The sequence below is a fragment of the Mixophyes fleayi genome, chromosome 3 (genome assembly GCF_038048845.1).
Source record: "Mixophyes fleayi isolate aMixFle1 chromosome 3, aMixFle1.hap1, whole genome shotgun sequence".
Lineage (NCBI taxonomy): Eukaryota > Metazoa > Chordata > Amphibia > Anura > Limnodynastidae > Mixophyes > Mixophyes fleayi.
Window position 1 is genome coordinate 337,300,922 of NC_134404.1, and position 19,325 is coordinate 337,320,246.

The 19,325-nt window shown below is 40.8% G+C and overlaps 1 protein-coding gene across 1 annotated transcript in view; it reads left to right on the forward strand.

Moving 5' to 3' along the window:
* The first annotated feature begins 12,126 nt into the window (after positions 1 to 12,126).
* The window catches only part of CAPN14 (calpain 14), a 46,946-nt gene continuing 39,747 nt past the window's right edge, over positions 12,127 to 19,325 (forward strand). Inside the window, exon 1 of the mRNA XM_075204365.1 lies at positions 12,127 to 12,213. The gene's annotated coding sequence lies outside the window, so the exon portion shown is untranslated. The remainder of the gene's footprint in view (positions 12,214 to 19,325) is intronic.

The window sequence follows — 19,325 nt, forward strand, 5'->3', positions numbered from 1 at the left end:
CAGCGCTGCAGAGCACTGTGGCGCCTTAGAAATCTACGATAATAATAATAACAATAATAATCTAACAGTGGTATGTACACAAGGTCTTTATAATGGTATATACATTATATACATAATGTGCATGTGCGGACATCCCATTAGGACAGTGCGCATGTACAAGTGACGTCATGTCCAGCATTCAGAAATTAGTGTATATTCCATAAAGTATATAGGCGTTAGTAGCAAATGATCCAATACCTCAAGTATCAGTAGAGTGCACATCTTAATAAGTGCACATAGATCTATGAACGAGTGCCATTTTCTTGTGGACTGGACCAAAGAATTGTTCAGCCATTTTCTTGTGGACTGGACCAAAGAATAGGTCAGCCATTTTCTTGTGGACTGGACCAAAGAATGGGTCCGACATTTTCTTGTGGACTGGACCAAAGAATGGTTCAGACATTTTCTATGGGCTCAAATGGTATTCAGTAATACGTCTACCATTTTTTTTGTATGTACCTAGCTAAATATGTAACCAGCCATTTTCTGTGAGTTCAACTAAGGATCTATAATGCGTTCACCATTTATTTATTTATTGTAATATTGTCATATTTTTTGGGGGGTGAGAAAAGTGCAGTACTATGAACTTATTATTACAGGGTGTGTATCTAGAAACCTGACAATCCAGACTAGTACTTCCCCTGCACACCACAATAGACGTCTGGTTAACCATTCAATGGAATTTAGTTTCAGGCTATTCCGTCTATTCAGCAATATCCTCTATCCGTGGAACTTTCTGAAATGTCAACTCTCTATTGACATCTAGCTACACCCAATAGAGCTCACTAAAAACTATTCAAAGAAATATATTCAATATCAACATTAAGACATATCACATTTATTAATATATCGCAATTAATAATCATAGATCATTAGCTATGATTTCCCAAATTATACTGTTAAGAAAAAAAATCATTATTATAATGATTAATAGCAATCTTTTAATTAGTTTCTCTAAACTACATAAGCACTCATGTCTAGATAATTAAAATAGTTAAGATAACAACTTCCTTACCCATCTTGTTGGAGCTACTTTAAGTATTTCTTTCACATATAGTAGTAGTGAGCTGTAATATTTTACATTTAAGCTTTTTCTCAGATAGGATGCATTTATCATAGCTTAAAAAGTGAGGTTAACTTTTGAAGGGTCTGAGGAGTTTTGCAAAAAATCCAGGAATATGCAGGAAGAAAGTTTCTTACTAGAGTCATTATTTAGAATCCAACGATCACTGTTATCCTGGGATCTTACAACACAATTCCACTTAGTACTAATTCTTTAGATTTGCTTTTTGCTTTTTCTATTATTGCCTCAGCCAGTTTTGTTACCATCATTCTGGGGAACTTGAGATTCAAATGTAATTATCCTTTTACAGACAGTTGCTGAATCTTTATATAAAGAATCGATTAACTGCACAACCCAGAAGTTGGGAATATTGTTTGTATTTAGCCAATGGTGTAGTATAAGTGACAACCGTTTTGAAGGTGGGCAGTGATCTAACGAACTAAATAAAACTGCAATGTAAATATCTAATTGTCTCTGATAAGTAATCACATAATTATGTAAATCGAACAAAAAAATGCATTGGGGGTGCATATGTAAGAATTAAATCAGATCTCAGATTCAGAGTAATGGGCACAGTAACTTCTGAAGATGAATAAAGTCAATTTATATAATTAAGTACTCATGGAGGGATACTTTGCAATTTTTGCAGTTTTACCAGTTAGGTTAAATCTGGGGGTTTGCTGAATCTTTACCAAACTTATTAATATATTTCCATTCTGTTGAAAACCAGTCAACACGATCCGACCAGATCACTTTACAGTTAATTCTTTACATATCAAATACATTGTTTCCCTTATTTGACTTTTCCATGTCCACCCCATCCATAGCCTTGGTATAACAATTACATGATATGGAAATTAATACCTACGCGGTTAAAATGGAGGATGTGGGACTGATTCATCTTTCGACCTAAGTCCGTTTGCGTGCCGAATCTGGCGTGAAATAGCTGTGCCCACGCTCAGAAACGGACCTGACGCAATTGCCTGGCCCAGTTCTGTTCACGCGCAGAGTCATTGTGCACATCATTTGCCAAAGAACATGCCATTTCCTCCCAATTAAATTGTGCATCTTCTGATAAAAGAATCTGATTGGATCAGGCAGTTCCTTGCTGCGTTCTGTGGGGTGGAATTATTAAAACGATATTTAAGCGTTGAATAGCGCACCTTTAGGGTAGGATCCAGCACCCCCCTATAGATTATGGCCCTCCTCTACTAAACGAGCAATTGTTTTCCAGTGCGGAATCAGGTTCAGGCCTATATAATCATACAGGAACAATGATCAGGGGTGGATTCCTAATATGAAATGGAACTGGGTCTGTATATAATAAACAAATTTTCATTGAACTTTTGAGTATTTGTATGAACTGGTGCTGGGTCTTTAACACTCTTGAAAATGACCCCTGCTATCATATGGGGATTCACCCCTGGTCTGTGCTTATTCCAGTGCTGGCATAGGGGAAATGTACTTCTGCTGGTATATAGCCATATCTGCACTGCTGGTATTCTATGGGCAACCATGTCTACTCAACCCGAATCAAGCTCATTCATTTTGATTCGGCCAGACTTACCTCACCGACGAATGGCCCGGTTTCACTGCGGCTGCGATGGTGGCCCCTGGTAGCCACAGTGAGATGCGGTATAATGCGGGACAGATACAGGGAGGACCAGGATGCCAGGACAGAAATACTACAGTATTATTTCTCCCCTGGTGTTCCGGATTTCCTTGTCAGTGTATTGTTCCACCTACGGTCCGTGAGCCGCATGCTGTACACCAGAGGGAGGGTCTCTGTGGATGCGGGGCCTCAGTGGGGCCCATCGGGGATATTCCCGGTATGCCATTCAGCCAGTCCGAGCTCAGTAAGCGTTGTTTAAAGTAAAACATATAAATATAAGAAAAGGGCAGCATCCCGCCCTTCTCAATATCTCGACTGACCACAGCACTAAACAGATTGTGCTGTTTCCCACTAAACCAGGGAGTTAACGAGCATCCTGAAAACCAGCGACTATGAGGGCTGCAAATAACAAATAACGGCACGCCCCCTCTATCGGGGGGGCTAGGTAGCCAGGCTGGGATAATAAACAAGATTGGGATCCCTGGAGGGGCAACTTTGCTGTCACAGGAATCCAAGTAAAATAAAATATAAAATGATTTCTATTGGCCATCGAAAGGGATCTACTGGGACTCATCAAGACTCCCTTTCACCAGCCCAAGGCTTTATTACGTCATCAAAGCATTTCCCCTCCGATCAGTGGATTGTGGGACTGCCTGACGTCTCCTCGGGACGCTCAGATTAGCCTCATGCATTTAAAAATAACCTTCTTCGGGGGTGGGTATTAGGTACTGGGGGGCCACCTGAAAGAGGGGGGTGGGTAGTTTCCCCTGTGCCTCAGCCTTAATCAGCCGTCTACAGACCCCGATTTGAAATCTATGGCTCACGTTCGCTGTTCAAGATTTGCATTCTTTTTAAAATGAGTGGATTTAATTTTTTTTTATTTTCTTTTTACAAAAAGCACTAGTTAAATAATATTTTCAAAAATAAAATCTATATTCTCTATAATATGCTTTTGGGTGAGGGTCCCAATTCAGATGTTGTGTTTGCCCCCTCTGACCTCTAGTTACACCTGTGCTTCCATCACCAGGATGTCAACGGCAGTGTCAGCGATTCTCAAACGATGGATTCCGCTCACAAAATGGCTGCCACCACTGTATGTAGGTGATAGGTAATGTTAAGAGGGGGATTCCCACAGTTCCCTGGTGAAGGTTTTTGAGCAGGTTCATATTGTGACTTCACTTCCTATGAAGAAATTATACACATTACCGTAGTGAGTATCAATAGCTGACAATACATCAAAGCGACTTCCAGTAAACACCGTTTACAAGTTGTGCAATGCCCTCCAGCAATCACAATCAAATCTACCACCACCCATGTTTCGCCATCGTGTAAAACCAACCAACATACATTCTGTACTTTATTGTACTCTTCAGGAAATACAACTTCAGAGGTCAGTTCAGCAGCTGTCAGAGACTTCAGACAGTTTGATGGAAATCCTCAGACCTGTATTATTAAGAATATTCTTTTCCTGGTGTCTGTTAATCACAGAGGTCGTAAAGTTCTCACATTATTTCCCTTCAGGCAGAAATGTGATAAAAAGAAATGTCTTTATTGGTGATTTATGATGACATCTTGTGGGTTTAAATACATAAAATAAGGAAAAAAAAGTGAGTAAAATACGGTGTAGGCATTTTGTTTTGGGGATGAATAAGAAGAATTAAACTATATTGCCCAAAAAATTGTAAGAATGATTTTTCCTCAGATTACATTGTATTTGTGGCATTAGATCATATCTCTGTGCTGGATATCAAATTATATAATGTTTTTGTAATTGCAAAATAAATAAATGAACAAATAAATAAAGTTTTTTGAGAAAAAATTGTGCACGAGATCAGACAGGGAGAGGAAATCTGCTACAGTCTACTCACTACTATCATGTTATCTGGAGAAATGTGTTCTGAGTCTGTATTAGGTTTGTTCATTAAGGAAGAGTATCATAGTGCAGTCTGAGTTCTATCTTTTTTTTTCTACTAAATGTCCAAATTCAAATATGGGGCATTTTGCTGCTATTAGAAATCTTTAAACAGTTTTTCAATTTTGTGACAGTTTACATAGATTGCTGTGATCTATCAGCTTGTTCACCGGATAATAAGTGTCTGCAGGCGACAGAGAAGCATGGTGGAGGGTCCTTGCATATTTGGGGCTGCATTTCAGCAAATGGAGTTGGGGATTTGGTCAGGATTAATGGTGTCCTCAATGCTGAGAAATACAGGCAGGTCCTTATCCATCATGTGATACCATCAGGGAGGCGTCTGATTGGCTCCAACTTTATTCTGCAGCAGGACGAGGACCCCAAACATACAGCCAATGTCATTTAGAACTATCTTCATCGTAAAGAAGAACGAGGAGTCCTGGAAGTGATGATACGGCCCCCACAGAGCCCTGATCTTAACATCATCCAGTCTGTCTGGGATCATATGAAGAGACAGAAGGATGTGAGCAGCCTACATCCACAGATCTGTGGTTACTTCTCCAAGGTGTTTGGAACAACCTCCCTGCCGAGTGCCTTCAAAAACTGTGTGCAAGTGTCCCTAGATGAATTGATGCTGTTTTGAAGACAAAGGGCGGTAACAGCAAATATTGATTTGATTTAGATTTCTCTTCTGTTCATCATCATCATCATCATCATCATCATCATCTATTGATTTATATAGCACCACTAGTTCCGCAGCGCTGTACAGAGAACTCATTCACATCAGTCCCTGCCCCATTGGAGATTACAATCTAAATCCCCTAACATACACACACAAACTGAGAGAGACTAAGGTCAATTTGTCATCAGCCAATTAACCTACCAGTATGTTTTTGGAGTGTGGGAGGAAACCGGAGCACCCGGAGGAAACCCACGCAAACACGGGGAGAACATACAAACTGCACATAGATAAAGCGCTGTTCATGTATCGAGCTCATGATTCCCAGCGCTGTGAGATTCCTCTGTGAATACATTTTGTGGCACCATTTGCGGACTGCGGTTCGCCACGCGGCTGTGCGTTCCGGTACAAACTAGAAAAGTCACACCACAGTCCTCCGACCTAGTTAACAAACTGACGCAATCATTCAAAAACATTAATGTGAGATCACAAAAGTAAAATCAGCATTTGGCGCTCACATCCGCCAGTCTACGCTTTAAGTACAGGACCGTTTCTGGCCGCTGCTGTGGCTGCTCGTAGTGATACTACAAACACCTTGATATGATTTTTGATGGACGTCGGATATTATTTTTGTTTATCGCTAAATTCTATTTCAAAACCGGCAGAATATTTCTAATAACAATCTGAAAGCTATTGAATTAAGTTACAACTTAGAGTGGACGGGAATAGAAGGGTTACATTATAAATAGAGGTTTTGTTTACTTATGGAAAAAGTCATCTTGTAGCTAACCTATAAATTATGTTTAAATAATGCGCGGTCAATAGAAAGATTTGTCTAACAAACTTTTTGTGCCAGTGCCCATAAGGAGGAGAAGAGGTCATCATCTGCCAATCATATAAGCATAGGAAGGGATTCTTTACTGTAAGAGCGGTTAAGCAGTGAAATTGCTAATTTGATGGCAAATTCAGAAATTAAAAACGGTGGTATCTGTAGTGAAAATTTAATAGAGGACATTATAGGGTGATTGAACCAGGGAATTTATGCCATCTATGGGGTGAGGAAGGTTTTTTTGTCCCCTGTGAGGTTAAATTGACACCCGTCACATTGAGGATTTTAATTTCCCTCTATCTGCATTAGCACAATGGGAATTGTACCTGATAAACCAGTGTCTTTTTCAGCCTTACTACCTATATATAAGTTCAGGTTCAAGTTGTGACTCATCTCAGGCTCCTTTCAAACGTGACAAAAATAAATAACAGAAACGCTTTGGGCGATTTTTCGTTTTCCACAGAACTGACACATTCCTGACTACACGTTCAGCTGAAAACATTACTGGAGCCCTTTCTAAGAATTTAGCTTTAAGTTTATGTACCTTTTTTTTTTGGCTGGGACACAAAATATGTCAGTGTAACATCTTTGACACCCTGGATCTGAGTCATTAAGAAAAGTAAGGCAAAAAAAGGAGTAAATTTGAACCTAGACAAACCATGTTGCAATGCAAGGGGTGCAAATGAGTTTATTATTTTGCACTAAAGTTATATACTGTTTGTTTTTTCATATATAGCACACAAATACTTGATAGCTTTATTTGTACACTGAAATTTAAAGTTGATCTAGAACATACCTTACCCCATCTATAAATCTGGCATCACATTTTAAATTTACCTGTCCCTCCAATGCAACATGGTTTTGCCAAGGTGCAAAGTTACTCCTTTATTTTTCTTTCCTGTCCTTAATGAATCAGGTCCAGTGGATCATGGGAACCCAACTAATACAAGAGATTTCTTTTTATTACATCTATAGAGTAAAAACTTCACTACCACAGAGGGTGAAAACAATCCCTGTACTCAGCATTCCCCTCACCGATGACCCAGGGACTGCGAATGTAAGAAAGAAGGTTCCACTACCAGCATAGGAAAGGATTCTTTACTGTAAGGGCAGTTAAGCAGTCAAATTACTAATTTGATGGCAAATTCAGAATTTAAAAATGGTGCATTTTCTTGCAAGAAATGGTATCTGTAGTGATAATTAGTAGAGGGCATTATGGGGGTGATTAAACCAGGGAATTTATGCCATCTGTGTGGTCAGGAAGGATTTTTTTCTCCCCTGTGAGGCTAAACTGACACCCGTCACATTGAGGATTTTAATTTCCCTTTCTCTGCATTAGCACAATGAGAACTTGTACCCGACGGACCAGTGTGTTTTCAGCCTTACTAACTATGTGACTATGTGAGTTCAGGATCAAGTTGTGACTCATCTCGGGCTCCTTCTAAACGTGACAAAATAAAAAATAATAAACGCTTTGAGCGATCTTTCATTTTCCACAGAACTGACACATATTCCTGACTCTGTCTACACAGACACCCGACACCTTCACTGGAGCCCTTCCTGAGAATTTAGCTTTCATTTTATGTACCTTTTTTTTTTGGGCTGGGACACAAAATATATCAGTGTAACGTCTTTGACACCCTTTGCTCAGCCTGTTACATAACTAACTACCTTACTGCTGCCAACGAGTTAAGTATTTTGTTGCTAAAATGACAATAAATTGGAGAGTTAGAGCATGTTACAACACGAACAGTATATTCCTTGGTAGTACATACTGGGCTAAATTCATTAAGGAAAATAAGGCAAAAAATAAGTAAACTTTCTCCTAGAGAAACCACGTTACAATGCAAGGGGTGCAAATAAGTTGATTATTTTGCACATAAGATAAATACTGACTGTTTTCTCATCTAGCACACAAATACTTGATAGCTTTTTTTGTACACTGAAATTTAAAGTTGATCTAGGACATGCCCTACCCTAACTATAATCTGGCATCACATTTTAAATTTATCTGTCCCTCCAATGCAACATGGTTTTGCCAAGGTGCAAAGTTACTTCTTTATTTTGCTTTCCTGTCCTTAATGAATCAGGTCCAGTGTGTTTGCAAGAGAGGATCATGGGAACCCAACTTATATAAGAGATTTTTATTTATCACATCTATAGACTAAAAACTTCACTACCCCAGAGGGTGAAAATAATCATTGTACCCAGCATTCCCCTCACCGATGCCCCAGGGACTGCGCCAATGCCCATAAGGAGGACAAGAGTTCACCATCTGCGAATGTAAGAAAGAAGGTTCCACTACCAGCATAGGAAAGGATTCTTTACTGTAAGGGCAGTTAAGCAGTGAAATTACTAATTTGATGGCAAATTCAGAATTTAAAAATGGTGCATTTTCTTGCAAGAAATGGTATCTGTAGTGATAATTAGTCTAGGGCATTATGGGGGTGATTAAACCAGGGAATTTATGCCATCTGTGTGGTCAGGAAGGATTTTTTCTCCCCTGTGAGGCTAAACTGACACCCGTCACATTGGGGATTTTAATTTCCCTTTCTCTGCATTAGCACAATGAGAACTTGTACCCGACGGACCAGTGTGTTTTCAGCCTTACTAACTATGTGACTATGTGAGTTCAGGATCAAGTTGTGACTCATCTCGGGCTCCTTCTAAACGTGACAAAATAAAAAATAATAAACGCTTTGAGCGATCTTTCATTTTCCACAGAACTGACACATATTCCTGACTCTGGCCACACAGACACCCGACACCTTCACTGGAGCCCTTCCTGAGAATTTAGCTTTCATTTTATGTACCTTTTTTTTTTTGGGCTGGGACACAAAATATATCAGTGTAACGTCTTTGACACCCTTTGCTCAGCCTGTTACATAACTAACTACCTTACTGCTGCCAACGAATTAAGTATTTTGTTGCTAAAATGACAATAAATTGGAGAGTTAGAGCATGTTACAACACGAACAGTATATTCCTTGGTAGTATATATTGGGCTAAATTCATTAAGGAAAATAAGGCAAAAAAATGAGTAAACTTTCTTCTAGACAAACCACGTTACAATGCAAGGGGTGCAAATAAGTTGATTATTTTGCACATAAGATAAATACTGACTGTTTTTTCATCTAGCACACAAATACTTGATAGCTTTATTTTTACACTGAAATTTAAAGTTGATCTAGGACATGTCCTACCGCAACTACAAATCTGTCCCTACATTTTAAATTTACCTCCCCCTCCAATGCAACATGGTTTTGCCCAGGTACAAAGTTACTCCTTTTTCTTGTTTTCCTTTCCTTAATAAATCAGACCCATTGTGTTTGCAAGAGAGGATCATGGGAACCCAATGTATATAGATTTCTTTTTATTCCAACCTATAGATTAAATACTGCGCTGCAAGGGAGGGCAAAAACAATCACTGTACCCAGCATTCCCCTCACCGTTGCCCCCATACAGTCAGTTTTTTCCAGAGTTCAGTGGTGCTCAGTCCTCAAGAGCTACCAACAGTTCATGTTTTCAGGATTTATTTAATGATGTCCAGATGAGTTAATCTATTTTTCTGGGTTGGGAATTATCTCACCTGTCACTACAGGAAGAAATCCTGAAAACATGACCTGTAGGTACCTACTAAGGACTGGGTTAGGGCAACTCCGATGACGTTCATCTCACAAGCTGGAAAAGCTGCTACGTTCCTCTATACGGCTGAGCATTGCTGCCCTCTAGTGGTGATATCTTATAATTAATCATTTGAAAAGTTTGTGCTTAGTGTTCTGCGATTTTGTTTCTTTTCATGGAAGTATTTTAGCCAGACATAATAAATAAATATTTTCTGGAAGATTTAACATAGCGATGCTTCTGTTAAAAATGCTTTGTGGAGCGCCTTGGAATAAAAGCTTTTCAAAAATGCATGTTTGCTAATATTATAGTTTGTTATTATTAATAAAAATCTTTTCAAAATATTGTCATGAATGTCTGGTGTAACAACAGATGATGGACTCTCTGCAGAGTTGTACAAATGCAAAAGAGAAAAATAACTCCTTTCTTGTAGAGTATGCAAATTAATCACCTATAATATGTAGATAACATTAATGCAATAATGCATGAAATATGGAACTTCACATCAACGGAATGGTATGAATGCGTGATAAACAAATAACTACTTTCTTTTTAAAAAAACATTTTTGCTTTACAACTGTCAGCAAATTAATTTCAATGGTATTCCTGAGTCATCAACCTTCATTTCTGAATGTAAAAAAACGAACTTGGACTGGAGTCTATGCAGGTGAAAGGCTGGGGGGGGGGGGGGGGGGTTCACTGGAAGCAAGGGTCTAGAGGTGAGTCCTTCATTTTATCCCAAAGTGCACCAGGTGAATCCTGCAGACATATTTAATCACTATGAATTTAACCGGCGTACTATGTAGCAGCTATGACAATTTAACATATTTGGATAATCTGCAGAACTATTTTACGCAGTAGATTCTCAATACAACCTTATGAATCTTGTTTCATTTGTTAGCAATTACTATTTAATTCTAATTTTATTCCTTGTGTTAGTTTTTGTATTTCTAAAAATCTAGGCCAGAGGGAGGTAACCTGTGACTCTCCCGCAGTTGTAGAACCACAAGTACCAGAGTGCCCTCCATCTGTGTGTTTAAACCTTTCCTAGGACTTGCCTTGTGTAAATGCATTGCATCTGAAAATAATACATATTTACTTAACTTTTAAATCTATGTAATGTAAAAGTAATTATGTTAGTTTGGGGGTCAGTAGATTGAGTATAGTAGGATAATAAATTTTATTCTTTGAGGGAACTGTGTAGAGGGGTGGCAAATGGGTAGAATGGAATAGACTGTTGGTATTCGGGTGGAATAGCCTAAGAATGTGGTTGGGGAATTTAATAAGCTGTCTGAAGAGGAGACTTTCGAGGGATAGTTTTATAGGCTACAACAGTGGATCCCAAACGTTCTCAGTTCGAGGCTCCCTTAGGGTCTCCATAATTTTTTCAAGACACCCCTAAGCCAATACAATTACCAAGTAGTCCTCAGCCTTGCTTACCCAGCTTACCACCGGACCTGACCGCTACACCCCTGTGAGATCACCGCGGCACCCCAGGGAGCTGCAGTGCATAGTTTGGGAACCGCTGGGCTAAGAGAAAGGTCAATGAGGGAGGGATTTCTACACAGTGCACGTGGCCAGAAAAGAAGTCCCGTGATTAGGAATGGGAGCGAGTAATGAATGTGGATGAGAGACGTAGATCTTGGGCACAACGGCGGGGGGAGATGGAAGATATTTTGACATTTGAGACGTGAAGAGATGTTGGTGCAATTTTATTAATGACTTAGTATGTTAGTAGTAGAATTTCATATTGCATTTGGTAAAATACAGCCAACCAATGTAGGGATTGGTGCAGGAGTAGAAGAACGTCTAGACTAGACAGTGAACGTGTTGCCCATAGCAACCAATCAGATTCCAGCTATCATTTTTCTTGTACATTCTAGAAGTCGATAGCTAGAATCTGATTGGTTGCTATGGCCAACACCTCCTCGTTTCCCTTTTTAGAAGGTTTGATAAATCTACCCCTTAGTCCAGAGTCTGGGGTGAAGTGGAGACCACTCTGTGAAGGGTCTACAGGTGAGACAGTGATTGTGTGATCCGTGTTTCTGCTACTGGCAGGAGGTTATGGTTTTTGAGAGGATGAAGTCATTGGACGGAGGTCAGTTTGTTACAGACATAGTGGGCATTGCATTAGTAACTGGTCATATTCTAAGTCTACTATCACATGGGTCATACTAGTACAGCAGAACGCCGGTATATTGTAAGTCTCTCACACAGGTTGTGGCATGTAACACACAAGAGATTGTTACCACCTGAAGGAGGAGGTGATGATCGTGTCTCATTAACATAAAGAATCAGGAAGAGATAATTAAATGAACAGGTAGAAGAGGCGTAGCCACCGAGGACTACGTCACAAAGACTTATAAAGCCAGTGATTCAGTTACTCAGGAGTAAAGTTACTGGGTAATACACAAGGAACTATCTGATCGTGGATTCTACCTGCTTCACCTAACAGGTTTGTCTTCCCCTCTGTTCATTTATTATACGGCTCATCATGTCATATTTTCTGTCTTACAAAAGGGCATTTAAAGTAAAATCCTTGATGTTTCAGTGTATTTTTAGTAGTTATTTTGATACAATGTATCAGTGTGTTATAGGGTAGTTGGTTTGATACAATGTATCAGTGTTATAGTGATAGTAGTTGTTTTTGATACAATGTATGAGTGTGTTATATTGATAGTAGCAGTAGTTGTAGTTTCGATAAAATGTATCAGTGCTATATTTTGAAACCAGTAGTCGTTTTGATACAATGTATCAGTGGCAGATTGTGAGTAGATGTTTTGATACAATGTATCAGTGTGTTATAGGGAGAGTAGATGTTTTGATACAATGTATCAGTGTGGGTTATTAATAGTAGTTGTTTTGATACAATGCATCAGTGTTATAGTGATAGTAGATGGTTTGATACAATGTATCAGTGTGGCATATAGATAGTAGTTATTTTGATACAATGTATCAGTGTTATATTGGTAGTAGTTGTTTTGATACAATGTATGAGTGTGTTATATTGATAGTAGATGTTTTGATACAATGTATGAGTGTGTTATATTGGTAGTAGTTGTTTTGATACAATGTATGAGTGTGTTATATTGATAGTAGATGTTTTGATACAATGTATGAGTGTGTTATATTGGTAGTAGTTGTTTTGATACAATGTATCAGTGTGTTATATGGTTAGTAGTTGTTTTGATACAATGTATCGGTGTGAAAGATTGTTAGTAGTTGTTTTGATACAATGTATCAGTGTTATAGTGCTAGTAGATGTTTTGATACAATGTATCAGTGTTATATTGGTAGTTGTTTTGATACAATGTATGAGTGTGTTATATTGTTAGTAGTTGTTTTGATACAATGAATCTGTTGTGTTTGCTGGGAGATGACTGTTATGTTCCTCAGCTCCAGGGTTACTTTATGATAAGACCGCACTGTGATGTATACTCCGTCTCAGCAGAGTACAAATATTGTACGTTAGAAACAAAACACAGTTCGGAGAGATTGAAGTTTTCATTATTGTATCGAACCAATGATAACATGAATTCCATAATAAAATAGGGACTTAGTCTGACTTAGTTTTAACTGATGATTTTGAGACAATTTGACACAATTTGTAGAAACTGGATTTTAGTGTAATCTTTGTGTTGTACAAACCTGCAAGTTGTTACACCTAATTTTACACAGTTTTCTAATAGATTTATCTAATAATTTGTTGACCATTGATGACTGATGATGCTTTGCTGTAAGATTTGATTAGTAGAATTTGTGAGAATATATTTCTGTAGTTATTTTGCTTTAAGACAGAGGTCATGGGTCTCTGGTGTCTTGGCCATGGCATGCTGGGACAAGTAGTTCTACGTCCTCTGGAGAGCCATCGGAAGAGGTGGCTCTTATGGACTGAGCACGGAGTGTGTGCCTTCAGGATTACCTGGTTTTCTATGTAACAATAGGGCAGACATAAGCCATCGAGATATAGAGTGTCCTGAACAGAATATATGGAATGCTTTATAACTTATGTGGATTTGGAGACCCCTCTATTAGCCTCGCAGCTGGAAAGCAGAGAATGTCCTGGAAAAGAGCAGACATTTCTGAGAATGTTGGTTTCTTCTGGAGCAGTGATTGGCAACAGGGGGCCCTCCGAGCCTTCATCTGTGGCCCCCAGTTCCTAGTTTGTAACACTAGTGTAAAATGCTGCTGATATGTTATTACAGATCTTTATTTGATTACATGTCCTGTTTTATCCTATTACTGAGATGAAGGGTGATGTGCGAGAGGTTAGAGGGGCCCCCATGTGGCCCTTGCAGTGTAACAGGTGATTCTCCCTGGAAGGAAATATGTCCACCCCTAGAGGTTATCACTGAAATAGCACCTCTCTACATCCTGTATGTAAACATATAAACTCTGCACTCTGCACTGCCATCTGCTGACCACAAGTGGTACCTCAGGAGCTGTGCATCTTTTCAACCCCTCAGTAGCTGTTAAATTTGGTCACACATCATCCCCTTCATGAGAACGTGAATACTTGTAGCTTAGAATCTATTGAGCAATCACAAGTGCCTACATACTGGTATTTGAAGCTTTCTAGCAGCCAGGGAGCTTGGCAGGTAGTGCTGGGACTTGTAGTTCTGCAGCAGCCAAAGCTGGGCCTGGCGTACTGATGCTGATGCTGCTACCATAGGTGGAGAAGCATGCTGGGACTTGTAGTCTTACAACAGCTGGGGAGTGAGGAGTTGCCTAGCCTCAGACTGGTTCAGAGCATCTTACTGACCTGAGCAATCACAATTAGAGGTGAGTATTTTGGGAACCATCCTCACCTTTTATTTTTAAATGTTTTTACCAGGCAGCCGGCCAAGTATTTCTCTCACACGCGAAGCTACGTGTGTCATTAACAGAATGGAATGTGCTTTACAGATAGTGAGACAGTTATTAGTCTCCGTCTGTTTGGTCTCAGCCCTGCACAAGCCAGAGGCATTCTAGTTATCCATCAATTAGTCTTTGGACTATGGTTATAGTAGAAATAAATAATAATACATCTTAATGTGTACTGGTCACCTACAGACGGCAGAGGCTGACATTTTTTGGGCTAGACCAATTCACTAGAAACTACTGTCGTTACTGAGGCATGGGGCACTTCATACCTCATTGATATCGCTCATGCCTTATGAATTAACAGAATGAACATTGGTTTAGATCTGCGCTTTATAGGTAATGGGTCCAATCTAATATTGTCCTGTAGTGTGTACCTAGCTTTAGCCTCTGCCTATGGAGCTTACAATCCAATTTTATATACACAAGTTCTGTGGGGTCATGTGACTTTGCATTATATCACAGAATGGTCACAACTAGGCTATGACGTAAGCAGATATTTCTACAGATAACACATGGCTTTTCCTGCAGTGTAAGCAGCAGACAACTAATTCATTTCAGCTTTTGCCAAGTATGTGTCAGAGGTAATTATGAAGACAACAAGCGCGAGGTCACGAGGGACAAGAGAGCGTCACACCACAGACACTAGGGTGAACATATTTGTGACATTCTGCAGTCAGGGTGAAAACAGGAAGTTTGGGGAGAATTTGAGAATTCTGGGAGTGGTGGAAGTAACCAGCAACAGCCAGAATTTGAATTTGTGCCCTCAGGACCTTTTCAGCAAAACAAGCTCCTCGTTTCCCTTGTAGAAGGTTTGATGAATCTACCCCCTGGTGCTTCATTTTCTTGCCACAGGGGGCAGAGGAGTTTTTCATTTTGAGGTTATTGGATTTCATCTTTTACACTTTCTGAAAATTCATGTACCTGTACTATGGTGGAGCAGATTAGCATACTAGCACACAACACAACTGAACCAGTCAATAAGGCCACTTGTTGCACTTTACAACACAAGTCGTTTCAACTCAGATAGCTCCTATTTTCGGTCAGTGAGAGGAGATGACAGTTATATGATGTATATATTAGTTAAGTCGGTTGCACTCTGTGACCTCTGTAAGGACAGAACAATAGTTTATTTATTGTATAATCTGCCATATTCTATGACACAACATAAATAGAACAGGTCTGTGGCATCCTGCGTGATAATGTGTCCTCATCAGCTGTAATACTGCACTAGACTTACTGTTTGGTATAATATATATTATTACCACAAAATCTATATAATATGAGCTTTGCCTAAACCAGACTCTTCTTTTTTTTAATGCCAACAATTTTGAGAATAAAATGATCTTCCTGCCCGGCCTTACTGGCTATAATCCCGTCTTTCCACACATTAGCAGTGTTCTGGGGGTAACTGTCCTAGGATCCTCGGCCCTGATTGCCCAATACAAACAGGGCCTCAGTACTTAGAATTAGCGCAACCTCTGCTAGAACGCCAAGGCAGCCAGATTCTGCTGATACTACCCCCTGAATAGAAATCAACACAGGTAGGGTTGGTAGACCTCAGAGAAATGTCCAATTCTCCCCAGTCCGGGATAATATAAGCCGGTCATCACGCTGTCACTCACCGGACTGTGAGTGCTTCTTCCCGGACTATTAGGAACCGTGGACGTCCTCTATCCTGAGGGACTGCGCATGCGCAGCCCTTTCCAAACCTTCAGTGTATGTTCCTTTAACTTAATTGGCAGATCAGGCAACCTCCCTATATTAAGCACCTGTGGTCAACACCACGTTGCCTGATCTTGGAGTCTCATTCCCCATGAGTCTCTGAAGGTGTTCCTGTGTTTCCTTGTTCATTCAGCCCTGCTGATTCCCGTGGTTTCCAAACCACTTCTACCTCTGTGGTTTCCAAACCACTTCTGCTACTGTGGTTCCCATACCACTTCTACCATCTACTATATCATCGTGACTGTGAGCTGATTCCTATCCGCTGCCTCCGTGCACTACAGTCTTCTAATCACTTCAACTCTACCATGTATCATTGGGACTGTTAGCTGATTCCTATCCGCTGCCTCCGTGCATTACAGGCTTCAACCACATCCACTCACCTGTTCATGATTGTGACTGCCAGCTGATTCCTATCCGCTGCCTCCGTGCACTACAGGCTTCAACCTGCAACTCGTCTGTGTTTCATCATCGTGACTGCTAGCTGATTCCTATCCGCTGCCTCCGTGCACTACAGTCTTCAACCTGCAACCCGTCTGTGTTTCATCGTGACTGTTTAGCTGATTCCTATCCGCTGCCTCTGTGCGCTTCAGTCTTCAGTCCTTGTCTACTCTACCGTGTTTCCTTGAGTCTGCTGCCACTATTGCTACCCGCTACTCTCCGTGATCATCTGTTCCAGTTCAACTCTGCTCCGGTGTCCCATCGTTACTGCACCTGCTGGTTGCTATTGGTTACCTCCGTGTTCCCGCAGAGACCCGCTGCTGTTACTTCTCAGCGCTACTCATCCATCTACTGCTGATCCGCTCTCCACGCCTTCCTGTGTTCCCTGCTGGTCTACCTACCTGTGCGCTGCACCTGCTAGACCCCTGCTTCACCCATCCAGGGACTTGTATCCTGCTGGCCTCCTGCCCTTCAGGTATCTCTGCACTCCTGTCTGACTGCCTTCTCCTGAACCACGGTATGCATACTTCCCATTGACTGTGCTGTGTATTGCATACCTTGCTGGACTGTGTTGGTTCTCCTCTGGAGTGTACTATCCGCTGAGTCTATTGCCATCATTGACTGTGTTGGTTCTCCTCTGGAGTGTACTATCTGCTGACTCTACTGCCATCATTGACTGTGTTATCTCATGCCGGATTACTTCAAGAGACTTTCTATATTGGCAGTGTTGTTCAGTCATTTATACATTTATATTGTGCATATTACTGTGGATCAAAGTCAAGGTGCCCGTGTATATATTGTGTTGCAGTCTCTCCCCGTGCACCTCCTCACATATATATTCAGTAGTACAACTTGCTAGTGGCAGACCACTGACTCCTGTTTACAGTTTCACCTGTTCCAGTATCCTCTCACATAGCAGTGGTACAACTTGCTAACGCAGACCACTGACTCCCCGGATACCTCCACTTGGATTCCATTCCTTCACTCAGACAGCGGTACAACTTGCTATCCGCAGACCGCTGACTCTCATCACCTCCTCGTTTCTGTTGGACATTCCTCCTCACTATAGCAGTGGTACAACTTGCTACCGCAGACCACTGACTACCTTCACGTGTCCTTTGTCCATACAGTTCCTCGTGTATTACTACCTCCATATTGCCAGTGCTGCTAGTCATAGACTTTCCTGAGCATCTCATCATCTGCTATTTCCTGTTCCGTGATCACCCTGCTACCAGAGTACCATATTACCACCTATACTGCTCTGGTAAGCCTATCACCTGGTGATCCCTGGGTAAAGACTCCTAGTGCCCGTGACAGTAAGATCAGGCCATGACAGACCCAGATACGGAACCTACTGCTAAAGAGATGCTGCAGCATCTGGTCAGCCGTGTGGAGCAACAGGATGCTCGCCAACAGCTGTTACTTCAATGTTACCAATCGTTAACCTCCCAAGGAACATCTGGACAGACTGTTACAGCTAGTATTGAAGCTCCTGTGCTTTCCTCCGTTTCCCCAGTGCCATCCCAGGTGTCTACAGCTCCTACGCTTCACCTGCCTACTCCGTCAAAATATGACGGGGACCCCAAAACTTGTAGAGGTTTCCTTAACCAATGTTCAGTCCATTTTGAACTCCAACCTCAAAATTTTTCTACCCATCGTTCCAGAGTGGCCTATCTTATCTCATTGTTTTCTGGACAAGCCCTGGCTTGGGCCTCCCCTCTGTGGGAAAGAAACGATCCAATTCTACAAGATAGTGCCAAATTCATTTCCACGTTCCGAAGTGTGTTCGATGAACCAGGTCGTGTGACCTCCGCTGCTTCCAGCATTCTTCGTTTGCGACAAGGCTCCCATACAGTAGGACAGTATGTCATTCAATTTAGGATCTTAGCCTCTGAACTTCAGTGGAACACTGAAGCATTAGTTGCCGCCTTCTGGCAGGGGCTCTCCGATAAAATTAAAGATGCACTGACTACCCAAGAGCTTCCTTCGTCACTAGAAGATTTGATCTCTCTTTGCCATCGTGTAGACATGAGATTTCGTGAAAGAGAATCTGAGAAAACAACTTCTGCTAAAGCACCTCTTCGTTTAAACCCTCAATTTCGTCCAGTTTCACCTTCTGTGATTCCCATGGAGATAGGACGTTCCAAATTATCTTTAGAAGAGAGGAAACGAAGAGTAAAGAATAGACTCTGTATCTATTGTGCTGATTCCACACATATGCTCAGTTCTTGCCCTAAGAAATCGGGAAATGCCAGGCCCTAACTAGTTCTGGAGAGGTGAAGTTAGGGTCCCTGGAGTCCTCTCCATTGTCTATGAAATCTAAAGTCTGCGCTTTCGATGTTACGATTTCCTTTGCTACCAAATCCTTTGAGTCACAGGCATTGATTGATTCCGGAGCAGCAGGAAATTTCATTTCTAAATCACTAGTGAATCAATGGTCCCTACCAGTGATCACTTTAAAAACACCCATTACTGTGACGGCTATAGATGGATCACGTCTCATCAATGGTCTCATCACCCAGAGTACGTCTCCAGTAACCCTTC